The following is a 26130-nucleotide window of genomic DNA, read 5'->3' on the forward strand; positions in this document are numbered from 1 at the left end:
TCTTTACAGCTAGCGTCCCATCGGAAGAGCCCCTGCAGAGTCTGGACCTGTGAGCCATATTCATAGCTTGCTGCACGCTCCTTGAAGCTGTGGCCGCCTGGGCAAGTTTGGCCCGGCATCTTCAGTATTCCGTGTGGCTTTAAGGCATGGAAGGCCAGGCTACCCCTCACGCATCCCTGCTGACATACTTGTGGACTCGTAGCTGACTTGTATCACCGAGAAAAAGAAGGCACATGTAAAGAAGCATGCGCGAGCCATCAGTGCCCCACAATCCATAACCACAGTCACGATGCGAAGGCCACTTGTTCTCGCACATTCCCTGCGAAGAGCAGGAACAGTCCACCTGGTTGTCTTGAAATGCGCACACACCCCCTCCCCAAAACTGGCAGCTAAACCCCTTCCACTCCCCAGATTTACAGTTGCAGGCCCGTTTGCTTCTGCCTGATGTCCTGTGGAGCACCTGCTACGACTTGGCCGGTCAGATCGTGAGCACTGCGGCAGGCGCTGATGCTGCTTCTGTTGCTAGCACAGCTCCACAGCGCCACGGCTGCAGCCTGAAGCTCTTCCCGGCCGCCAGATGGAGGCGCTGGGCATACACCGCATGGCAGGGCGGGGAAAGGGCCTTTTGTGAAGGGCAGGACTACGCTGCTGAGTGGCCCTCCCGGACGTGGGATGGGCCACGACAGGCAATCCCTCCCACCATCCTGCAGTGGCGGGCACCATTTTGTTTCATGCCGCACTCCACAGTGAGGAGCCGCCATTTTGTGAAAGGGCCCATCCCACTTCTTTCCGTACCGCTGCCTGATTGGCTTAGCCAGCTTTGTTTTTAAAACCCTGTCATCTTCTCATTCCTCCCTCTGATTGGCTGCCTGCTTCCAGACCGGGAAGGTCTCACGTGTAGGAAATGTTTATGTTTCTCTAGAGCCGTGCTGGGTGTTTGCCCACGTGCTGGCACCGGGGGCTGCTGGTGGCCTCTGAGAAGTAGCTGGTATCGGCGCCATGCAATCTGGCAAGGCCAGTTCCAGCGGCACTGCCGCAGAGCAGGACAGAACTCAGCTGCCAAGAAGGCGGGGCCTCGGGACAAAAGGTGCTACGAAAGGGCAGCCTAAAAGGGTAAAATGCTGCTCAGCAGTGGGGAGCGAGGAGGAAAAAGTGTGAGAAACAGCTGTGCAAAGTGTAAGGTGAGAGCTGGAGCGGGAGTAAGGAGGGGGAGGAAGGGTTTGGAGGGGCAAGACAAAGAAGAGGAGGAACAGGAGGAGGAGCAGAAGGAGGAGCAGGAGGAGGAGGAAGAGCAGGGGGTGGTTGTGGCGCCAGAATCAAAATTCTAGTGCAGCGCAGCCCATGGAAGACAGCACGCCGGAGCAGGTCGATGTGTCCTGAGGGAAGCTGCAGCCCCCAGAGAGCATGCACAAGAGCCTGGGGGCACCGTGCATGGGCAAAGCAAGCCGTCCTCCACAGCCTGCAGCTCTGGCAGCTTTGGAGTCTCTTTACAGCTAGCGTCCCATCGGAAGAGCCCCTGCAGAGTCTGGACCTGTGAGCCATATTCATAGCTTGCTGCACGCTCCTTGAAGCTGTGGCCGCCTGGGCAAGTTTGGCCCGGCATCTTCAGTATTCCGTGTGGCTTTAAGGCATGGAAGGCCAGGCTACCCCTCACGCATCCCTGCTGACATACTTGTGGACTCGTAGCTGACTTGTATCACCGAGAAAAAGAAGGCACATGTAAAGAAGCATGCGCGAGCCATCAGTGCCCCACAATCCATAACCACAGTCACGATGCGAAGGCCACTTGTTCTCGCACATTCCCTGCGAAGAGCAGGAACAGTCCACCTGGTTGTCTTGAAATGCGCACACACCCCCTCCCCAAAACTGGCAGCTAAACCCCTTCCACTCCCCAGATTTACAGTTGCAGGCCCGTTTGCTTCTGCCTGATGTCCTGTGGAGCACCTGCTACGACTTGGCCGGTCAGATCGTGAGCACTGCGGCAGGCGCTGATGCTGCTTCTGTTGCTAGCACAGCTCCACAGCGCCACGGCTGCAGCCTGAAGTTCTTCCCGGCCGCCAGATGGAGGCGCTGGGCATACACCGCATGGCAGGGCGGGGAAAGGGCCTTTTGTGAAGGGCAGGACTACGCTGCTGAGTGGCCCTCCCGGACGTGGGATGGGCCACGACAGGCAATCCCTCCCACCATCCTGCAGTGGCGGGCACCATTTTGTTTCATGCCGCACTCCACAGTGAGGAGCCGCCATTTTGTGAAAGGGCCCATCCCACTTCTTTCCGTACCGCTGCCTGATTGGCTTAGCCAGCTTTGTTTTTAAAACCCTGTCATCTTCTCATTCCTCCCTCTGATTGGCTGCCTGCTTCCAGACCGGGAAGGTCTCACGTGTAGGAAATGTTTATGTTTCTCTAGAGCCGTGCTGGGTGTTTGCCCACGTGCTGGCACCGGGGGCTGCTGGTGGCCTCTGAGAAGTAGCTGGTATCGGCGCCATGCAATCTGGCAAGGCCAGTTCCAGCGGCACTGCCGCAGAGCAGGACAGAACTCAGCTGCCAAGAAGGCGGGGCCTCGGGACAAAAGGTGCTACGAAAGGGCAGCCTAAAAGGATAAAATGCTGCTCAGCAGTGGGGAGCGAGGAGGAAAAAGTGTGAGAAACAGCTGTGCAAAGTGTAAGGTGAGAGCTGGAGCGGGAGTAAGGAGGGGGAGGAAGGGTTTGGAGGGGCAAGACAAAGAAGAGGAGGAACAGGAGGAGGAGCAGAAGGAGGAGCAGAAGGAGGAGGAAGAGCAGGGGGTGGTTGTGGCGCCAGAATCAAAATTCTAGTGCAGCGCAGCCCATGGAAGACAGCACGCCGGAGCAGGTCGATGTGTCCTGAGGGAAGCTGCAGCCGCCAGAGAGCATGCACAAGAGCCTGGGGGCACCGTGCATGGGCAAAGCAAGCCGTCCTCCACAGCCTGCAGCTCTGGCAGCTTTGGAGTCTCTTTACAGCTAGCGTCCCATCGGAAGAGCCCCTGCAGAGTCTGGACCTGTGAGCCATATTCATAGCTTGCTGCACGCTCCTTGAAGCTGTGGCCGCCTGGGCAAGTTTGGCCCGGCATCTTCAGTATTCCGTGTGGCTTTAAGGCATGGAAGGCCAGGCTACCCCTCACGCATCCCTGCTGACATACTTGTGGACTCGTAGCTGACTTGTATCACCGAGAAAAAGAAGGCACATGTAAAGAAGCATGCGCGAGCCATCAGTGCCCCACAATCCATAACCACAGTCACGATGCGAAGGCCACTTGTTCTCGCACATTCCCTGCGAAGAGCAGGAACAGTCCACCTGGTTGTCTTGAAATGCGCACACACCCCCTCCCCAAAACTGGCAGCTAAACCCCTTCCACTCCCCAGATTTACAGTTGCAGGCCCGTTTGCTTCTGCCTGATGTCCTGTGGAGCACCTGCTACGACTTGGCCGGTCAGATCGTGAGCACTGCGGCAGGCGCTGATGCTGCTTCTGTTGCTAGCACAGCTCCACAGCGCCACGGCTGCAGCCTGAAGCTCTTCCCGGCCGCCAGATGGAGGCGCTGGGCATACACCGCATGGCAGGGCGGGGAAAGGGCCTTTTGTGAAGGGCAGGACTACGCTGCTGAGTGGCCCTCCCGGACGTGGGATGGGCCACGACAGGCAATCCCTCCCACCATCCTGCAGTGGCGGGCACCATTTTGTTTCATGCCGCACTCCACAGTGAGGAGCCGCCATTTTGTGAAAGGGCCCATCCCACTTCTTTCCGTACCGCTGCCTGATTGGCTTAGCCAGCTTTGTTTTTAAAACCCTGTCATCTTCTCATTCCTCCCTCTGATTGGCTGCCTGCTTCCAGACCGGGAAGGTCTCACGTGTAGGAAATGTTTATGTTTCTCTAGAGCCGTGCTGGGTGTTTGCCCACGTGCTGGCACCGGGGGCTGCTGGTGGCCTCTGAGAAGTAGCTGGTATCGGCGCCATGCAATCTGGCAAGGCCAGTTCCAGCGGCACTGCCGCAGAGCAGGACAGAACTCAGCTGCCAAGAAGGCGGGGCCTCGGGACAAAAGGTGCTACGAAAGGGCAGCCTAAAAGGGTAAAATGCTGCTCAGCAGTGGGGAGCGAGGAGGAAAAAGTGTGAGAAACAGCTGTGCAAAGTGTAAGGTGAGAGCTGGAGCGGGAGTAAGGAGGGGGAGGAAGGGTTTGGAGGGGCAAGACAAAGAAGAGGAGGAACAGGAGGAGGAGCAGAAGGAGGAGCAGAAGGAGGAGGAAGAGCAGGGGGTGGTTGTGGCGCCAGAATCAAAATTCTAAAATTCTAGTGCAGCGCAGCCCATGGAAGACAGCACGCCGGAGCAGGCCGATGTGTCCTGAGGGAAGCTGCAGCCCCCAGAGAGCATGCACAAGAGCCTGGGGGCACCGTGCATGGGCAAAGCAAGCCGTCCTCCACAGCCTGCAGCTCTGGCAGCTTTGGAGTCTCTTTACAGCTAGCGTCCCATCGGAAGAGCCCCTGCAGAGTCTGGACCTGTGAGCCATATTCATAGCTTGCTGCACGCTCCTTGAAGCTGTGGCCGCCTGGGCAAGTTTGGCCCGGCATCTTCAGTATTCCGTGTGGCTTTAAGGCATGGAAGGCCAGGCTACCCCTCACGCATCCCTGCTGACATACTTGTGGACTCGTAGCTGACTTGTATCACCGAGAAAAAGAAGGCACATGTAAAGAAGCATGCGCGAGCCATCAGTGCCCCACAATCCATAACCACAGTCACGATGCGAAGGCCACTTGTTCTCGCACATTCCCTGCGAAGAGCAGGAACAGTCCACCTGGTTGTCTTGAAATGCGCACACACCCCCTCCCCAAAACTGGCAGCTAAACCCCTTCCACTCCCCAGATTTACAGTTGCAGGCCCGTTTGCTTCTGCCTGATGTCCTGTGGAGCACCTGCTACGACTTGGCCGGTCAGATCGTGAGCACTGCGGCAGGCGCTGATGCTGCTTCTGTTGCTAGCACAGCTCCACAGCGCCACGGCTGCAGCCTGAAGCTCTTCCCGGCCGCCAGATGGAGGCGCTGGGCATACACCGCATGGCAGGGCGGGGAAAGGGCCTTTTGTGAAGGGCAGGACTACGCTGCTGAGTGGCCCTCCCGGACGTGGGATGGGCCACGACAGGCAATCCCTCCCACCATCCTGCAGTGGCGGGCACCATTTTGTTTCATGCCGCACTCCACAGTGAGGAGCCGCCATTTTGTGAAAGGGCCCATCCCACTTCTTTCCGTACCGCTGCCTGATTGGCTTAGCCAGCTTTGTTTTTAAAACCCTGTCATCTTCTCATTCCTCCCTCTGATTGGCTGCCTGCTTCCAGACCGGGAAGGTCTCACGTGTAGGAAATGTTTATGTTTCTCTAGAGCCGTGCTGGGTGTTTGCCCACGTGCTGGCACCGGGGGCTGCTGGTGGCCTCTGAGAAGTAGCTGGTATTGGCGCCATGCAATCTGGCAAGGCCAGTTCCAGCGGCACTGCCGCAGAGCAGGACAGAACTCAGCTGCCAAGAAGGCGGGGCCTCGGGACAAAAGGTGCTACGAAAGGGCAGCCTAAAAGGGTAAAATGCTGCTCAGCAGTGGGGAGCGAGGAGGAAAAAGTGTGAGAAACAGCTGTGCAAAGTGTAAGGTGAGAGCTGGAGCGGGAGTAAGGAGGGGGAGGAAGGGTTTGGAGGGGCAAGACAAAGAAGAGGAGGAACAGGAGGAGGAGCAGAAGGAGGAGCAGAAGGAGGAGGAAGAGCAGGGGGTGGTTGTGGCGCCAGAATCAAAATTCTAGTGCAGCGCAGCCCATGGAAGACAGCACGCCGGAGCAGGTCGATGTGTCCTGAGGGAAGCTGCAGCCCCCAGAGAGCATGCACAAGAGCCTGGGGGCACCGTGCATGGGCAAAGCAAGCCGTCCTCCACAGCCTGCAGCTCTGGCAGCTTTGGAGTCTCTTTACAGCTAGCGTCCCATCGGAAGAGCCCCTGCAGAGTCTGGACCTGTGAGCCATATTCATAGCTTGCTGCACGCTCCTTGAAGCTGTGGCCGCCTGGGCAAGTTTGGCCCGGCATCTTCAGTATTCCGTGTGGCTTTAAGGCATGGAAGGCCAGGCTACCCCTCACGCATCCCTGCTGACATACTTGTGGACTCGTAGCTGACTTGTATCACCGAGAAAAAGAAGGCACATGTAAAGAAGCATGCGCGAGCCATCAGTGCCCCACAACTTCAAACTCCATAACCACAGTCACGATGCAAAGGCCACTTGTTCTCGCACATTCCCTGCAAAGAGCAGGAACAGTCCACCTGGTTGTCTTGAAATGCGCACACACCCCCTCCCCAAAACTGGCAGCTAAACCCCTTCCACTCCCCAGATTTACAGTTGCAGGCCCGTTTGCTTCTGCCTGATGTCCTGTGGAGCACCTGCTAGCACTTGGCCGGTAAGATCGTGAGCGCTGCGGCAGGCGCTGATGCTGCGTCTGTTGCTAGCACAGCTCCACAGCGCCACGGCTGCAGCCTGAAGTTCTTCCCGGCCGCCAGATGGAGGCGCTGGGCATACACCGCATGGCAGGGCGGGGAAAGGGCCCTTTGTGAAGGGCAGGACTACGCTGCTGAGTGGCCCTCCCGGACGTGGGATGGGCCACGACAGGCAATCCCTCCCACCATCCTGCAGTGGCGGGCACCATTTTGTTTCATGCCGCACTCCACAGTGAGGAGCCGCCATTTTGTGAAAGGGCCCGACCCACTTCTTTCCGTACCGCTGCCTGATTGGCTTAGCCAGCTTTGTTTATAAAACCCTGTCATCTTCTCATTCCTCCCTCTGATTGGCTGCCTGCTTCCAGACCGGGAAGGTCTCACGTGTAGGAAATGTTTATGTTTCTCTAGAGCCGTGCTGGTTTCTTTGCCCACGTGCTGGCACCGGGGACTGCTGGTGGCCTCTGAGAAGTAGCCGGTATCGGCGCCATGCAATCTGGCAAGGCCGGTTCCAGCGGCACTGCCGCAGAGCAGGACAGAACTCAGCTGCCAAGAAGGCGGGGCCTCGGGGCAAAAGGTGCTACGAAAGGGCAGCCTAAAAGGATAAAATTCTGCTCAGCAGTGGGGAGCGAGGAGGAAAAAGTGTGAGAAACAGCTGTGCAAAGTGTAAGGTGAGAGCTGGAGTGGGAGTAAGGAGGGGGAGGAAGGGTTTGGAGGGCCAAGACAAAGAAGAGGAGGAACAGGAGGAGGAGCAGAAGGAGGAGCAGAAGGAGGAGGAAGAGCAGGGGGTGGTTGTGGCGCCAGAATCAAAATTCTAGTGCAGCGCAGCCCATGGAAGACAGCACGCCGGAGCAGGTCGATGTGTCCTGAGGGAAGCTGCAGCCCCCAGAGAGCATGCACAAGAGCCTGCGGGGCACCGTGCATGGGCAAAGCAAGCCGTCCTCCATAGCCTGCAGCTCTGGCAGCTTTGGAGTCTCTTTTCAGCTAGCGTCCCATCGGAAGAGCCCCTGCAGAGTCTGGGCCTGTGAGCCATATTCTTAGGTTGCTGCACGCTCCTTGATGCTGTGGCTGCCTGGGCAAGTTTGGCCCGGCATCTTCAGTATTCCGTGTGGCTTTAAGGCATGGAAGGCCAGGCTACCCCTCACGCATCCCTGCTGACATACTTGTGGACTCGTAGCTGACTTGTATCACCGAGAAAAAGAAGGCACATGTAAAGAAGCATGCGCGAGCCATCAGTGCCCCACAACTTCAAACTCCATAACCACAGTCACGATGCAAAGGCCACTTGTTCTCGCACATTCCCTGCAAAGAGCAGGAACAGTCCACCTGGTTGTCTTGAAATGCGCACACACCCCCTCCCCAAAACTGGCAGCTAAACCCCTTCCACTCCCCAGATTTACAGTTGCAGGCCCGTTTGCTTCTGCCTGATGTCCTGTGGAGCACCTGCTAGCACTTGGCCGGTCAGATCGTGAGCGCTGCGGCAGGCGCTGATGCTGCGTCTGTTGCTAGCACAGCTCCACAGCGCCACGGCTGCAGCCTGAAGTTCTTCCCGGCCGCCAGATGGAGGCGCTGGGCATACACCGCATGGCAGGGCGGGGAAAGGGCCTTTTGTGAAGGGCAGGACTACGCTGCTGAGTGGCCCTCCCGGACGTGGGATGGGCCACGACAGGCAATCCCTCCCACCATCCTGCAGTGGCGGGCACCATTTTGTTTCATGCCGCACTCCACAGTGAGGAGCCGCCATTTTGTGAAAGGGCCCATCCCACTTCTTTCCGTACCGCTGCCTGATTGGCTTAGCCAGCTTTGTTTTTAAAACCCTGTCATCTTCTCATTCCTCCCTCTAATTGGCTGCCTGCTTCCAGACCGGGAAGGTCTCACGTGTAGGAAATGTTTATGTTTCTCTAGAGCCGTGCTGGTTTCTTTGCCCACGTGCTGGCACCGGGGACTGCTGGTGGCCTCTGAGAAGTAGCCGGTATCGGCGCCATGCAATCTGGCAAGGCCGGTTCCAGCGGCACTGCCGCAGAGCAGGACAGAACTCAGCTGCCAAGAAGGCGGGGCCTCGGGGCAAAAGGTGCTACGAAAGGGCAGCCTAAAAGGATAAAATTCTGCTCAGCAGTGGGGAGCGAGGAGGAAAAAGTGTGAGAAACAGCTGTGCAAAGTGTAAGGTGAGAGCTGGAGTGGGAGTAAGGAGGGGGAGGAAGGGTTTGGAGGGGCAAGACAAAGAAGAGGAGGAACAGGAGGAGGAGCAGAAGGAGGAGCAGAAGGAGGAGGAAGAGCAGGGGGTGGTTGTGGCGCCAGAATCAAAATTCTAGTGCAGCGCAGCCCATGGAAGACAGCACGCCGGAGCAGGTCGATGTGTCCTGAGGGAAGCTGCAGCCCCCAGAGAGCATGCACAAGAGCCTGCGGGGCACCGTGCATGGGCAAAGCAAGCCGTCCTCCATAGCCTGCAGCTCTGGCAGCTTTGGAGTCTCTTTTCAGCTAGCGTCCCATCGGAAGAGCCCCTGCAGAGTCTGGGCCTGTGAGCCATATTCTTAGGTTGCTGCACGCTCCTTGATGCTGTGGCCGCCTGGGCAAGTTTGGCCCGGCATCTTCAGTATTCCGTGTGGCTTTAAGGCATGGAAGGCCAGGCTACCCCTCACGCATCCCTGCTGACATACTTGTGGACTCGTAGCTGACTTGTATCACCGAGAAAAAGAAGGCACATGTAAAGAAGCATGCGCGAGCCATTAGTGCCCCACAATCCATAACCACAGTCACGATGCGAAGGCCACTTGTTCTCGCACATTCCCTGCGAAGAGCAGGAACAGTCCACCTGGTTGTCTTGAAATGCGCACACACCCCCTCCCCAAAACTGGCAGCTAAACCCCTTCCACTCCCCAGATTTACAGTTGCAGGCCCGTTTGCTTCTGCCTGATGTCCTGTGGAGCACCTGCTACGACTTGGCCGGTCAGATCGTGAGCACTGCGGCAGGCGCTGATGCTGCTTCTGTTGCTAGCACAGCTCCACAGCGCCACGGCTGCAGCCTGAAGCTCTTCCCGGCCGCCAGATGGAGGCGCTGGGCATACACCGCATGGCAGGGCGGGGCAAGGGCCTTTTGTGAAGGGCAGGACTACGCTGCTGAGTGGCCCTCCCGGACGTGGGATGGGCCACGACAGGCAATCCCTCCCACCATCCTGCAGTGGCGGGCACCATTTTGTTTCATGCCGCACTCCACAGTGAGGAGCCGCCATTTTGTGAAAGGGCCCATCCCACTTCTTTCCGTACCGCTGCCTGATTGGCTTAGCCAGCTTTGTTTTTAAAACCCTGTCATCTTCTCATTCCTCCCTCTGATTGGCTGCCTGCTTCCAGACCGGGAAGGTCTCACGTGTAGGAAATGTTTATGTTTCTCTAGAGCCGTGCTGGGTGTTTGCCCACGTGCTGGCACCGGGGGCTGCTGGTGGCCTCTGAGAAGTAGCTGGTATCGGCGCCATGCAATCTGGCAAGGCCAGTTCCAGCGGCACTGCCGCAGAGCAGGACAGAACTCAGCTGCCAAGAAGGCGGGGCCTCGGGACAAAAGGTGCTACGAAAGGGCAGCCTAAAAGGGTAAAATGCTGCTCAGCAGTGGGGAGCGAGGAGGAAAAAGTGTGAGAAACAGCTGTGCAAAGTGTAAGGTGAGAGCTGGAGCGGGAGTAAGGAGGGGGAGGAAGGGTTTGGAGGGGCAAGACAAAGAAGAGGAGGAACAGGAGGAGGAGCAGAAGGAGGAGCAGAAGGAGGAGGAAGAGCAGGGGGTGGTTGTGGCGCCAGAATCAAAATTCTAAAATTCTAGTGCAGCGCAGCCCATGGAAGACAGCACGCCGGAGCAGGCCGATGTGTCCTGAGGGAAGCTGCAGCCCCCAGAGAGCATGCACAAGAGCCTGGGGGCACCGTGCATGGGCAAAGCAAGCCGTCCTCCACAGCCTGCAGCTCTGGCAGCTTTGGAGTCTCTTTACAGCTAGCGTCCCATCGGAAGAGCCCCTGCAGAGTCTGGACCTGTGAGCCATATTCATAGCTTGCTGCACGCTCCTTGAAGCTGTGGCCGCCTGGGCAAGTTTGGCCCGGCATCTTCAGTATTCCGTGTGGCTTTAAGGCATGGAAGGCCAGGCTACCCCTCACGCATCCCTGCTGACATACTTGTGGACTCGTAGCTGACTTGTATCACCGAGAAAAAGAAGGCACATGTAAAGAAGCATGCGCGAGCCATCAGTGCCCCACAATCCATAACCACAGTCACGATGCGAAGGCCACTTGTTCTCGCACATTCCCTGCGAAGAGCAGGAACAGTCCACCTGGTTGTCTTGAAATGCGCACACACCCCCTCCCCAAAACTGGCAGCTAAACCCCTTCCACTCCCCAGATTTACAGTTGCAGGCCCGTTTGCTTCTGCCTGATGTCCTGTGGAGCACCTGCTACGACTTGGCCGGTCAGATCGTGAGCACTGCGGCAGGCGCTGATGCTGCTTCTGTTGCTAGCACAGCTCCACAGCGCCACGGCTGCAGCCTGAAGCTCTTCCCGGCCGCCAGATGGAGGCGCTGGGCATACACCGCATGGCAGGGCGGGGAAAGGGCCTTTTGTGAAGGGCAGGACTACGCTGCTGAGTGGCCCTCCCGGACGTGGGATGGGCCACGACAGGCAATCCCTCCCACCATCCTGCAGTGGCGGGCACCATTTTGTTTCATGCCGCACTCCACAGTGAGGAGCCGCCATTTTGTGAAAGGGCCCATCCCACTTCTTTCCGTACCGCTGCCTGATTGGCTTAGCCAGCTTTGTTTTTAAAACCCTGTCATCTTCTCATTCCTCCCTCTGATTGGCTGCCTGCTTCCAGACCGGGAAGGTCTCACGTGTAGGAAATGTTTATGTTTCTCTAGAGCCGTGCTGGGTGTTTGCCCACGTGCTGGCACCGGGGGCTGCTGGTGGCCTCTGAGAAGTAGCTGGTATCGGCGCCATGCAATCTGGCAAGGCCAGTTCCAGCGGCACTGCCGCAGAGCAGGACAGAACTCAGCTGCCAAGAAGGCGGGGCCTCGGGACAAAAGGTGCTACGAAAGGGCAGCCTAAAAGGGTAAAATGCTGCTCAGCAGTGGGGAGCGAGGAGGAAAAAGTGTGAGAAACAGCTGTGCAAAGTGTAAGGTGAGAGCTGGAGCGGGAGTAAGGAGGGGGAGGAAGGGTTTGGAGGGGCAAGACAAAGAAGAGGAGGAACAGGAGGAGGAGCAGAAGGAGGAGCAGGAGGAGGAGGAAGAGCAGGGGGTGGTTGTGGCGCCAGAATCAAAATTCTAGTGCAGCGCAGCCCATGGAAGACAGCACGCCGGAGCAGGTCGATGTGTCCTGAGGGAAGCTGCAGCCCCCAGAGAGCATGCACAAGAGCCTGGGGGCACCGTGCATGGGCAAAGCAAGCCGTCCTCCACAGCCTGCAGCTCTGGCAGCTTTGGAGTCTCTTTACAGCTAGCGTCCCATCGGAAGAGCCCCTGCAGAGTCTGGACCTGTGAGCCATATTCATAGCTTGCTGCACGCTCCTTGAAGCTGTGGCCGCCTGGGCAAGTTTGGCCCGGCATCTTCAGTATTCCGTGTGGCTTTAAGGCATGGAAGGCCAGGCTACCCCTCACGCATCCCTGCTGACATACTTGTGGACTCGTAGCTGACTTGTATCACCGAGAAAAAGAAGGCACATGTAAAGAAGCATGCGCGAGCCATCAGTGCCCCACAATCCATAACCACAGTCACGATGCGAAGGCCACTTGTTCTCGCACATTCCCTGCGAAGAGCAGGAACAGTCCACCTGGTTGTCTTGAAATGCGCACACACCCCCTCCCCAAAACTGGCAGCTAAACCCCTTCCACTCCCCAGATTTACAGTTGCAGGCCCGTTTGCTTCTGCCTGATGTCCTGTGGAGCACCTGCTACGACTTGGCCGGTCAGATCGTGAGCACTGCGGCAGGCGCTGATGCTGCTTCTGTTGCTAGCACAGCTCCACAGCGCCACGGCTGCAGCCTGAAGTTCTTCCCGGCCGCCAGATGGAGGCGCTGGGCATACACCGCATGGCAGGGCGGGGAAAGGGCCTTTTGTGAAGGGCAGGACTACGCTGCTGAGTGGCCCTCCCGGACGTGGGATGGGCCACGACAGGCAATCCCTCCCACCATCCTGCAGTGGCGGGCACCATTTTGTTTCATGCCGCACTCCACAGTGAGGAGCCGCCATTTTGTGAAAGGGCCCATCCCACTTCTTTCCGTACCGCTGCCTGATTGGCTTAGCCAGCTTTGTTTTTAAAACCCTGTCATCTTCTCATTCCTCCCTCTGATTGGCTGCCTGCTTCCAGACCGGGAAGGTCTCACGTGTAGGAAATGTTTATGTTTCTCTAGAGCCGTGCTGGGTGTTTGCCCACGTGCTGGCACCGGGGGCTGCTGGTGGCCTCTGAGAAGTAGCTGGTATCGGCGCCATGCAATCTGGCAAGGCCAGTTCCAGCGGCACTGCCGCAGAGCAGGACAGAACTCAGCTGCCAAGAAGGCGGGGCCTCGGGACAAAAGGTGCTACGAAAGGGCAGCCTAAAAGGATAAAATGCTGCTCAGCAGTGGGGAGCGAGGAGGAAAAAGTGTGAGAAACAGCTGTGCAAAGTGTAAGGTGAGAGCTGGAGCGGGAGTAAGGAGGGGGAGGAAGGGTTTGGAGGGGCAAGACAAAGAAGAGGAGGAACAGGAGGAGGAGCAGAAGGAGGAGCAGAAGGAGGAGGAAGAGCAGGGGGTGGTTGTGGCGCCAGAATCAAAATTCTAGTGCAGCGCAGCCCATGGAAGACAGCACGCCGGAGCAGGTCGATGTGTCCTGAGGGAAGCTGCAGCCGCCAGAGAGCATGCACAAGAGCCTGGGGGCACCGTGCATGGGCAAAGCAAGCCGTCCTCCACAGCCTGCAGCTCTGGCAGCTTTGGAGTCTCTTTACAGCTAGCGTCCCATCGGAAGAGCCCCTGCAGAGTCTGGACCTGTGAGCCATATTCATAGCTTGCTGCACGCTCCTTGAAGCTGTGGCCGCCTGGGCAAGTTTGGCCCGGCATCTTCAGTATTCCGTGTGGCTTTAAGGCATGGAAGGCCAGGCTACCCCTCACGCATCCCTGCTGACATACTTGTGGACTCGTAGCTGACTTGTATCACCGAGAAAAAGAAGGCACATGTAAAGAAGCATGCGCGAGCCATCAGTGCCCCACAATCCATAACCACAGTCACGATGCGAAGGCCACTTGTTCTCGCACATTCCCTGCGAAGAGCAGGAACAGTCCACCTGGTTGTCTTGAAATGCGCACACACCCCCTCCCCAAAACTGGCAGCTAAACCCCTTCCACTCCCCAGATTTACAGTTGCAGGCCCGTTTGCTTCTGCCTGATGTCCTGTGGAGCACCTGCTACGACTTGGCCGGTCAGATCGTGAGCACTGCGGCAGGCGCTGATGCTGCTTCTGTTGCTAGCACAGCTCCACAGCGCCACGGCTGCAGCCTGAAGCTCTTCCCGGCCGCCAGATGGAGGCGCTGGGCATACACCGCATGGCAGGGCGGGGAAAGGGCCTTTTGTGAAGGGCAGGACTACGCTGCTGAGTGGCCCTCCCGGACGTGGGATGGGCCACGACAGGCAATCCCTCCCACCATCCTGCAGTGGCGGGCACCATTTTGTTTCATGCCGCACTCCACAGTGAGGAGCCGCCATTTTGTGAAAGGGCCCATCCCACTTCTTTCCGTACCGCTGCCTGATTGGCTTAGCCAGCTTTGTTTTTAAAACCCTGTCATCTTCTCATTCCTCCCTCTGATTGGCTGCCTGCTTCCAGACCGGGAAGGTCTCACGTGTAGGAAATGTTTATGTTTCTCTAGAGCCGTGCTGGGTGTTTGCCCACGTGCTGGCACCGGGGGCTGCTGGTGGCCTCTGAGAAGTAGCTGGTATCGGCGCCATGCAATCTGGCAAGGCCAGTTCCAGCGGCACTGCCGCAGAGCAGGACAGAACTCAGCTGCCAAGAAGGCGGGGCCTCGGGACAAAAGGTGCTACGAAAGGGCAGCCTAAAAGGGTAAAATGCTGCTCAGCAGTGGGGAGCGAGGAGGAAAAAGTGTGAGAAACAGCTGTGCAAAGTGTAAGGTGAGAGCTGGAGCGGGAGTAAGGAGGGGGAGGAAGGGTTTGGAGGGGCAAGACAAAGAAGAGGAGGAACAGGAGGAGGAGCAGAAGGAGGAGCAGAAGGAGGAGGAAGAGCAGGGGGTGGTTGTGGCGCCAGAATCAAAATTCTAAAATTCTAGTGCAGCGCAGCCCATGGAAGACAGCACGCCGGAGCAGGCCGATGTGTCCTGAGGGAAGCTGCAGCCCCCAGAGAGCATGCACAAGAGCCTGGGGGCACCGTGCATGGGCAAAGCAAGCCGTCCTCCACAGCCTGCAGCTCTGGCAGCTTTGGAGTCTCTTTACAGCTAGCGTCCCATCGGAAGAGCCCCTGCAGAGTCTGGACCTGTGAGCCATATTCATAGCTTGCTGCACGCTCCTTGAAGCTGTGGCCGCCTGGGCAAGTTTGGCCCGGCATCTTCAGTATTCCGTGTGGCTTTAAGGCATGGAAGGCCAGGCTACCCCTCACGCATCCCTGCTGACATACTTGTGGACTCGTAGCTGACTTGTATCACCGAGAAAAAGAAGGCACATGTAAAGAAGCATGCGCGAGCCATCAGTGCCCCACAATCCATAACCACAGTCACGATGCGAAGGCCACTTGTTCTCGCACATTCCCTGCGAAGAGCAGGAACAGTCCACCTGGTTGTCTTGAAATGCGCACACACCCCCTCCCCAAAACTGGCAGCTAAACCCCTTCCACTCCCCAGATTTACAGTTGCAGGCCCGTTTGCTTCTGCCTGATGTCCTGTGGAGCACCTGCTACGACTTGGCCGGTCAGATCGTGAGCACTGCGGCAGGCGCTGATGCTGCTTCTGTTGCTAGCACAGCTCCACAGCGCCACGGCTGCAGCCTGAAGCTCTTCCCGGCCGCCAGATGGAGGCGCTGGGCATACACCGCATGGCAGGGCGGGGAAAGGGCCTTTTGTGAAGGGCAGGACTACGCTGCTGAGTGGCCCTCCCGGACGTGGGATGGGCCACGACAGGCAATCCCTCCCACCATCCTGCAGTGGCGGGCACCATTTTGTTTCATGCCGCACTCCACAGTGAGGAGCCGCCATTTTGTGAAAGGGCCCATCCCACTTCTTTCCGTACCGCTGCCTGATTGGCTTAGCCAGCTTTGTTTTTAAAACCCTGTCATCTTCTCATTCCTCCCTCTGATTGGCTGCCTGCTTCCAGACCGGGAAGGTCTCACGTGTAGGAAATGTTTATGTTTCTCTAGAGCCGTGCTGGGTGTTTGCCCACGTGCTGGCACCGGGGGCTGCTGGTGGCCTCTGAGAAGTAGCTGGTATCGGCGCCATGCAATCTGGCAAGGCCAGTTCCAGCGGCACTGCCGCAGAGCAGGACAGAACTCAGCTGCCAAGAAGGCGGGGCCTCGGGACAAAAGGTGCTACGAAAGGGCAGCCTAAAAGGGTAAAATGCTGCTCAGCAGTGGGGAGCGAGGAGGAAAAAGTGTGAGAAACAGCTGTGCAAAGTGTAAGGTGAGAGCTGGAGCGGGAGTAAGGAGGGGGAGGAAGGGTTTGGAGGGGCAAGACAAAGAAGAGGAGGAACAGGAGGAGGAGCAGAAGGAGGAGCAGAAGGAGGAGGAAGAGCAGGGGGTGGTTGTGGCGCCAGAATCAAAATTCTAGTGCAGCGCAGCCCATGGAAGACAGCACGCCGGAGCAGGTCGATGTGTCCTGAGGGAAGCTGCAGCCCCCAGAGAGCATGCACAAGAGCCTGGGGGCACCGTGCATGGGCAAAGCAAGCCGTCCTCCACAGCCTGCAGCTCTGGCAGCTTTGGAGTCTCTTTACAGCTAGCGTCCCATCGGAAGAGCCCCTGCAGAGTCTGGACCTGTGAGCCATATTCATAGCTTGCTGCACGCTCCTTGAAGCTGTGGCCGCCTGGGCAAGTTTGGCCCGGCATCTTCAGTATTCCGTGTGGCTTTAAGGCATGGAAGGCCAGGCTACCCCTCACGCATCCCTGCTGACATACTTGTGGACTCGTAGCTGACTTGTATCACCGAGAAAAAGAAGGCACATGTAAAGAAGCATGCGCGAGCCATCAGTGCCCCACAACTTCAAACTCCATAACCACAGTCACGATGCAAAGGCCACTTGTTCTCGCACATTCCCTGCAAAGAGCAGGAACAGTCCACCTGGTTGTCTTGAAATGCGCACACACCCCCTCCCCAAAACTGGCAGCTAAACCCCTTCCACTCCCCAGATTTACAGTTGCAGGCCCGTTTGCTTCTGCCTGATGTCCTGTGGAGCACCTGCTAGCACTTGGCCGGTCAGATCGTGAGCGCTGCGGCAGGCGCTGATGCTGCGTCTGTTGCTAGCACAGCTCCACAGCGCCACGGCTGCAGCCTGAAGTTCTTCCCGGCCGCCAGATGGAGGCGCTGGGCATACACCGCATGGCAGGGCGGGGAAAGGGCCTTTTGTGAAGGGCAGGACTACGCTGCTGAGTGGCCCTCCCGGACGTGGGATGGGCCACGACAGGCAATCCCTCCCACCATCCTGCAGTGGCGGGCACCATTTTGTTTCATGCCGCACTCCACAGTGAGGAGCCGCCATTTTGTGAAAGGGCCCATCCCACTTCTTTCCGTACCGCTGCCTGATTGGCTTAGCCAGCTTTGTTTTTAAAACCCTGTCATCTTCTCATTCCTCCCTCTAATTGGCTGCCTGCTTCCAGACCGGGAAGGTCTCACGTGTAGGAAATGTTTATGTTTCTCTAGAGCCGTGCTGGTTTCTTTGCCCACGTGCTGGCACCGGGGACTGCTGGTGGCCTCTGAGAAGTAGCCGGTATCGGCGCCATGCAATCTGGCAAGGCCGGTTCCAGCGGCACTGCCGCAGAGCAGGACAGAACTCAGCTGCCAAGAAGGCGGGGCCTCGGGGCAAAAGGTGCTACGAAAGGGCAGCCTAAAAGGATAAAATTCTGCTCAGCAGTGGGGAGCGAGGAGGAAAAAGTGTGAGAAACAGCTGTGCAAAGTGTAAGGTGAGAGCTGGAGTGGGAGTAAGGAGGGGGAGGAAGGGTTTGGAGGGGCAAGACAAAGAAGAGGAGGAACAGGAGGAGGAGCAGAAGGAGGAGCAGAAGGAGGAGGAAGAGCAGGGGGTGGTTGTGGCGCCAGAATCAAAATTCTAGTGCAGCGCAGCCCATGGAAGACAGCACGCCGGAGCAGGTCGATGTGTCCTGAGGGAAGCTGCAGCCCCCAGAGAGCATGCACAAGAGCCTGCGGGGCACCGTGCATGGGCAAAGCAAGCCGTCCTCCATAGCCTGCAGCTCTGGCAGCTTTGGAGTCTCTTTTCAGCTAGCGTCCCATCGGAAGAGCCCCTGCAGAGTCTGGGCCTGTGAGCCATATTCTTAGGTTGCTGCACGCTCCTTGATGCTGTGGCCGCCTGGGCAAGTTTGGCCCGGCATCTTCAGTATTCCGTGTGGCTTTAAGGCATGGAAGGCCAGGCTACCCCTCACGCATCCCTGCTGACATACTTGTGGACTCGTAGCTGACTTGTATCACCGAGAAAAAGAAGGCACATGTAAAGAAGCATGCGCGAGCCATCAGTGCCCCACAACTTCAAACTCCATAACCACAGTCACGATGCGAAGGCCACTTGTTCTCGCACATTCCCTGCAAAGAGCAGGAACAGTCCACCTGGTTGTCTTGAAATGGGCACACACCCCCTCCCCAAAACTGGCAGCTAAACCCCTTCCACTCCCCAGATTTACAGTTGCAGGCCCGTTTGCTTCTGCCTGATGTCCTGTGGAGCACCTGCTAGCACTTGGCTGGTCAGATCGTGAGCGCTGTGGCAGGCGCTGATGCTGCTTCTGTTGCTAGCACAGCTCCACAGCGCCACGGCTGCAGCCTGAAGTTCTTCCTGGCCACCAGATGGCGGTGCTGGGCATACTTTAGCTGGCAGCTAAACGCCTTCCACTCCCCAGATTAATGTTGCAATCTCATTTTCTTATGCATCAGCTCAATGCTTTGGAAACCTTATCTCTAATACGAATTGCACCTAAATCCTTTTTTCTTCAGCATGCCAACCTGTAGAGGGGATAGGAGATATTTTTACTACCTATCAATTCTCCCTTTCTCCTGCAGCTCCCACTTATACCCAGAGATGGTTATGATAGTTCTCCAGGATTTTGAATATTCTTGGGATATTCACACCGACATGTTGTTATTGTTATATCTCCTGAATTCACTTATTTTCTTTAAGGTTAAACAGGGACTTAGGAATGCCATCCTGAGATTTTTCCTGAGGCTGGATATTTGTGAGTGGCAGCAAGTGCGGGACGATATGGATTGGTATCTAGAGCAGTGGATAACTCCAGTGTTTTTGAAATTCAGCCCTGAACAACTGGAAATTCTTAAAAAACTGGTAGAACACTTGAAAAAGGGATGTCATGACTCTGGCAATTCCAAAGAGACACAATTCACTGTAGCGTGCCATGGTCTGGCCGTTGCCTATCGAGCTTCAACCGATGCTACTATAAATCTAGGGACAGACCCTGTGGCCACTCCAAATCCTGAGACAGGCCCAATGGCCACTGCAGCCCCTGCAGCCACTCCAACCCCTACAATGGACCCTGCGGCCACTGCAGCCCGTGCAGCCACTCCAACCTCTGCAGCCACTTCAGCCCCTGTGGCCTCTCCAGCTCCTGTGGCTTTTCCAGCCCCTGCAGCTTCTCCAGCCCCTGTGGCTACTGCAGCCCCTATAGTTTCTTCAGCCCCTGCGGTCTTTCCAGCTCCCATGACTTCTCCAGCTCCTGTGGCCTCTCCAGCTCCTGTGGCCACTCCAGCTCCTGCGGCCAGTCCAACCCCTGTGATTGGCCCAGCGGTGGTTCCAGCTCCTGTGACAAGCCCAGCAGTCATTCCAGCCCCTGTGGCAGGTCTTGTGGCTGGGTCAGAGAAATGAACTGTAGCAGTGCAAGCTGCCCCTGTAGACATGGTGAAAAAAGTGGTATAGAGAGTCAAATTGTTTCGAATACAGAGAAGCTCCTGCTAAGACTAAGCATAGAAAAGATGAGGCCGGACCATCAGAGGAACAGGAGGATGAAGATGAAGATGTCAAATAAGCAACAGTAACTACCCGAAAACCATACCAGTGTGAGCTACGAGATGTGCGAAAAGATTTTGGTTGCTGTATAGGTGAGCAGCTTGTCACCTGGCTGCTCCGGTGCTGGGACACCGGAGCCAATTGTCTGGAATTAGAGGGCACGGAAGCCAGGTGGCTGGGATCCCTTGCTAGAGATGCAGACATCGACAAAGCAGTTGAAGATGGAGCGCCACCATTCAGCCTCTGGAGGCACCTCCTGTCAGCTGTGAAGGAAAGATACCCCTTCAAGGAAGAACTCGTATGTCTACCAGGCAAGTGGACCACTATGGAGAAGGGAATCCAGTACCTGAGGGAATGAACCATACAAGAGGTGATTTATAGGGACCTAGACAACGAACGAATATCCACAGATCCAGATGAAGTCCAGTGTACACGACCCTAGTGGCAGAAGCTTGAACAGAGTGCGCCATCATCATATGCCAGCTCATTGGCAGTAATGGCCTGGAAAGAACATGAGGAACCCACAGTGGATGAAGTGACTGAACAATTCTGGCAGTACAAAGAAAGCCTCTCCTCTTCCCTACACGCCTGCATCTCAGCTGTGGAGAAACTTTCTGAAGAGTTTTACCAACTTAAAGAGAATTTATTCTCCTCCCCACCTGTACAAAGTAGTCTCCACCAACTAAAAGAGAATACTTTGGAGAAACTTTCTGAAGAGGTCCACCAATTTAAAGAGAGTTTATTTTCCTCCCCACCTGTACAAACCAGTGTCAGCTATCAGCAGTAAGCGTCCGTCCATGCAAGGAAGACGATAAAGCGTGTACACACCCCTTGCCCCCCTGTGGTTTTACCTACGTGACCATGGAGAGGACATGAGAAAATGGGATAGAAAATCTACCTCAACCCTAGACGCACAGGTAAGTGAGTTGCAAAGAAAAATAACTGGGAAAAAGGGGTTCTCTGAGAAGTTTGCTGCTCCAACTTCCAGCAGTCAGTCCTTCAGACACGGAAATGAAGATTCTGACCAGGATTAGAGAGGCCTTGCGTCCAGCCAGGGGGTGGAAAGGGACAATCGAGTTTATTGGACTGTGTAGATTCTATGGCCTGGCACGTCAGACACACAGAAGTAAAAGGCTTTAGTAGACACCGGTGCACTGTGAACTGTAATGCCCTCAAGCTATAAAGGGCCAGAAGCCATCTGTATTTATGGGGTGATGGGTGGATCCCAGCAGTTAACTGTACCGGAGGCTGAGGTGAGGAATAACTGGGAATAACTGGCAAAAGCACTGTATTGTGACTGGCCTGGATGCTCCATGCATCCTTGGCATAGACTATCTCAGAAGAGGATATTTCAAGGACCCAAAAGGGTTCCGGTGGGATTTTGGCATAGCTGCCTTAGAGACAGAGGACATTAAACAGTTGTCTACCTTGCCTGGTCTCTCGGAGGACCCTTCTGTTATGAGGTTCACAGAATCACAGAATCATCTAGGTTGGAAGAGACCTCCAAGATCACCTAGTCCAACCTCTTATCTATTACTAACAAGTCCTCCACTAAACCATATCTCTAAGATCTATATCTAAACGTCTTTTAAAGACCTCCAGGGATGGTGACTCCACCGCTTCCCTGGGCAGCCCGTTCCAATGCCTCACAACCCTTTCAGCAAAGAAGTTTTTCCTAATAACCAAACCTAAACCTCCCCTGGGACAACTTTAGCCCATTCCCCCTCGTCTTGTCACCAGGCACGTGGGAGAACAGACCAATCCCCACCTCGCTACAGCCTCCGTAACGTACCTGCAGAGAGCAAGAAGGTCGCCCCTGAGCCTCCTTTTCTCCAGGCTGAACAATCCCAGCCCCCTCAGCTGCTCCTCGTAAGACTTGTTCTCCAGACTCTTCACCAGCTTTGTTGCCCTTCTCTGGACTCTCTCAAGCACCTCCATGTCCTTCTTGTAGTGAGGAACCCAAAACTGAACACAGCACTTGAGGTGCGGCCTCACCAGAGCCGAGTACAGGGGGACAATCACTTACTTAGACCTGCTGGCCACACTGCTTCTTGTACAAGCCAGGATGCTGTTGGCCTTCTTGGCCACCTGAGCACACTGCTGGCTCATATTCAGCTGACCATCAACCAATACTCTCAGGTCCTTCTCTGCCAGGCAGCTCTCCAACCACTCATCTCTCAGCCTGTAGCTCTGCTTGGGGTGGTTGTGCCCCAGGTGCAGGACCCGGCACTTGGCCTTGTTGAACTTCATAGAGTTGGCCTCAACCCATCGGTCCAGCCTATCCAGATCCTCCTGCAGTGCCTTCCTACCCGTGAGCAGATTGACACACGCACCTAACTTGGTGTCATCTGCAAACTTACTGAGGGTGCACTTGATCCTCTCATCCAGATCATCGATAAAGATATTAAAGGGAACTGGCCCTAGTACTGAGCCCTGATGGACTCCACTAGTGACTGGCCTCCAACTGGATTTAACTCCATTCTCCACGACTCTTTGGGCCTGTCTATCCAGCCAGTTTTTAATCCAAGAAAGCGTATGCCAGTCCAAGCCATGAGCAACCAGTTTCTTGAGGAGAACGCTGTGGGAAATGTTGTCGACGGAAGGAAGACACAGACGCTCAATATGAGTGATCAGTGAACTTCGATTTATTGGATAGCTCAGTCGTCTTTTATCTAATTCAATATAATTAGCTCATACATATTGCAAAAGCTAAGCTCATGATTGGTTAGTGCATTTCTCTATTTTATCAGCTAGTTTCTCACTCCCATTGACCGAAATAACACAGTCAGTACTTTCCCAAACCACCAATGGATATCGTGTTCCTTAGCTCCCACCTAGCTGAGTATGTTCTCAGGCTCATATGAGCTGAGTTCAATACTTTCTTAACTCGTGACCTCCTAGCTGCTCAACATTCACATGACCTACTTCACTTAACCATTCCTCCACAGGGAAACAGTGTCAAAAAGCTTACTGAAGTCATGGTAGACCACATCCACTGCCTTTCCCTCATCCCCTAAGCGCGGCACTTTGTCATAGGAGGAGATCAAGTTTGTCAAGCAGGACCTGCCTTTCATAAACCCATGCTGACTGGGCCTGATCACCTAGTTGCCCTGCAAGCGCTGCGTGATAAGATAATCTGCTCCATGAGCTTCCTTGGCACTGAGGTCAAACTAATAGGCCTATAGTTTGCCAGGTCTACCCTCTGGCCCTTCTTGCAGATGACTGTCACACTTGCTAGCTGCCAGTCAACTGGGACCTCTCCTGATAGCCAGGACTGCCAATAAATGATGGAAAGAGTCTTGGCCAGCTCTTCCGCCAGTTCTCTCAGTACGCTCGGGTGGATCCCATCCAGCCTCATCGACTTGCGTACATCGAAGTGCTGTAGCAGGTTGCTAACCATTTCCTCGTGGATTGTGGGGGCCACATTGTGCTCCCCATCCCCTTCCACCAGTTTAGGGTACTGGGTATCTAGAGAACAGCTGGTCTTGCTGCTAAAGACTGAGGCAAAAAAAGGCATTAAGCACCTCAGCCTTTTCCTCATCTCTCCTCTCTAAGTTTCCCCCCACATCCAGTTAAAGGATGGAGACTCTCCTTAGTCCTCCTTTTCATGTTAATGTATTTATAAAAACATTTCCTTTTATCTTTAACAGTAGTAGCCTGACTGAGCTCCAGATGAGCTTTTGGCCTTTCTAATTTTTTCCCTGCACATCCTTACAAAACCCTTATAATTCTTCTGAGTGGCCCACCCTCTTTTCCAAAGATCGCAAAACCTCTTTTTTTTTTTTTTTTTTTTTTTTTTTTTTCCTAAGCTCTAGCCCTCTAGCCTCAAATCTCTGTTCAGCCAGGCCGGTCTTCTTCCACACTGGCTCATCTCTGGGCGCCTGGGGACACACCGCTCCTGAGCCATTAAGATTTCCTTCTTGAGGAGTGCCCAGCCTTCCAAGACTCCTCTGCCCTTCAGAACTGCCTCCCAAGGGACTCTACCAACCAGTGTCCTAAACACCTCAAAGTCAGCCCTCTGGAAGCCCAAGGCAGCAGTTTTACTGATCCTTCTCCTGACTTCGCCAAGAATAGAGAACTCTACTATTTCATGGTCACTCTGCCCAAAACAGCTCCTGACCACCACATCTCCCACCAGTACTTCTCTGTTTGTGAACAGAAGATCTAGCGGGGCACCTCCCCTGGCAGGCTCACTAACCAGCTGCATCAGGAAACTATCTTCCATGCTCTCCAGAAACCTCCTAGACTGTTTCCTCTGAGATGTATTGCATTTCCAGAATACATCTGGGAGGTTGAAGTCCCCCATCAGAACAAGAGCTGATGATTTCACAACGTTTGCCAGATGCCTGTAGAACTCCTCATCCATCTCCTCATTCTGGTTTGGCAGTCTGTAACAGACCCCCACCAGGATGCTTGCCTTGTTGGCCTTCCTGCCGATCCTAACCCACAGGGGCTCAACCTTATTTCCAGTCTCAAGTTCCACAACATCAAAACACTCTCTAATATGGAGAGCCACACCACCACCCCTTCTGTGCTGCCTGTCCCTTCTGAAGAGCCCATAGCCAGTCATTGCAGCACTCCAGTCATGGGGGTTGCTGACGGTCGAAGAACAGCAGGTGCCAATCGCTACCACGACTGTGCACCGGCGGCAATATTGCACCAACCGAGACTCCCTGATTCCCATCCATAAGCTAATTTGTCAACTGGAGAACCAGGGAGTGATCAGCAAGACTCATTCACCTTTTAATAGTCCCATACGGCCAGTGCAAAAGTCTACTGGTGAGTGGAGACTAACAGTGGAGACTATCGTGGCCTAAACGAAGTCACACCACTGCTAAGTGCTGCAGTGCAGGACTCCAGTATGAACTGGAATCTAAGGCAGCCAAGTGGTGTGCCACAATTGATATCGCTAATGCATTTTTCTCTATCCCTTTAGCAGCAGAGTACAGGCCACAGTTTGCTTTCACTTGCAGGGGAGTCCACTACACCTGGAAATTGGCTGCCCCAGGGGTTTGAACACAACCCTACCATTTGCCATGGACTGATCCAGTCTGCGCTGGAACAAGGGGAAACTCCTGAACACCTGCAGTACACCGATTACATCGTGTGGGGTGACACAGCAGAGGAAGTTTTTGAGAAATGGAAGAAAATAGTCCAAATCCTTCTGAAGGCCAATTTTGCCATAAAACAAAACAAAGTCAAAGGACCTGCATGAGAGATCCAGTTTTTAGGAATAAAATGGCAAGATGGACGCTGTCAAATCCCAATGGATGTGATCAACAAAATAACAGCTATGTCTCCACCAACTAGCAAAAAAGAAACACAAACTTTCCTAGGTGTCATGGGGTTTTGGAGAATGCACATTCCAAATTACAGTCTGATTGTAAACCCACTCTACCAAGTAACCCATAAGAAGAATGAGTTTGAATGGGGCCCTGAGCAACGACAAGCCTTTGAACAAATTAAGCAGGAATTAGTTCATGCAGTAGCCCTTGGGCCAGTCCGGCCAGGAACAGATGTAAAGAATGTGCTCTACACCACAGCCGGGGAGAATGGTCTCGCCTGGAGTCTCTGGCAGAAAGAACCTGGGGAAAGTCAAGGTCAGCCCCTAGGGTTTTGGAATCAGGGATACAGAGGATCTGAGGCCTACTGCACTCCAACCAAAAAAGAGATATTGGCAGCATATGAAGGAGTTCAACCTGCTTCAGAAATGGTTGGTATTGAAGCACAGCTCCTTCTGGCACCCCAACTGCCAGTACTAGGCTGGATGTTCAAAGGAATGGTCCCCTCTACACATCATGCAACTGATGCTACATGGAGTAAGTGGCTTGCACTGATTACTCAGCGGGCTCAGATAGGAAACCCCAGTCACCCAGGAATCTTGGAACATCAGAGATGGAAGGCTGCTGTATGGAATCCTACATGACGAGTTGCAGAAGCTGCTGAGCGAGAAGGTGAATCGAGTCAGTTTGCAGAAGCGAAAGCTATCCAGCTGGCTTTAGACACTGCTGAATGAGAAAAGTGGCCAGTTCTCTATCTCTACACTGATTCGTGGATGGTAGCAAATGCCCTGTGGGGGTGATTACAGCAATGGAAGCAGAACAACTGGCTGCACAGGGGTAAACCCATCTGGGCTGCTGCATTGTGGCAAGATATTGCTGGCCAGGTAGAGAACCTGGTTGTAAAGGTACTCCATGTAGATGCTCATGTGCCCAGGAATTGGGCTACTGAAGAACAAAACAACCAGCTGTAGTGGGTTTACGTGGCAAGGTTTTGGTAGCAGGGGGCCATAGGGGTGGTTTCTGTGAGAAAGATCTAGAAGCTGCCCCATGTTTGGGAAGGGCCCCGTTGTTTTCCAGAGCTGAGCCAATAAGCGATGTTGTTTGCGCCTCTGTGAGAGCATATTTAAGGCAGGGAAAAAAAACGCTGCGCCACACAGCAGCTGGGACAGTGAAGGGAGTGAGGAACGGCACCAAGGTCAGTGTAGAAGGAGGGGGAGAGGTGCTCCAGGC

General features: G+C 55.1%; 1 long non-coding RNA gene across 1 annotated transcript in view; it reads right to left on the reverse strand.

Moving 5' to 3' along the window:
* Window positions 1–22241: 22241 nt before the first annotated feature.
* The window catches only part of LOC311427748, a 44302-nt gene continuing 40413 nt past the window's right edge, over window positions 22242–26130 (reverse strand). Inside the window, exon 2 of the long non-coding RNA XR_014687535.1 lies at window positions 22242–22539. This is a non-coding gene — a long non-coding RNA (uncharacterized lncRNA). The remainder of the gene's footprint in view (window positions 22540–26130) is intronic.

Source organism: Aythya ferina, assembly GCF_964211825.1.
Source record: "Aythya ferina genome assembly, chromosome: Z".
Taxonomy (NCBI): Eukaryota; Metazoa; Chordata; class Aves; order Anseriformes; family Anatidae; genus Aythya; species Aythya ferina.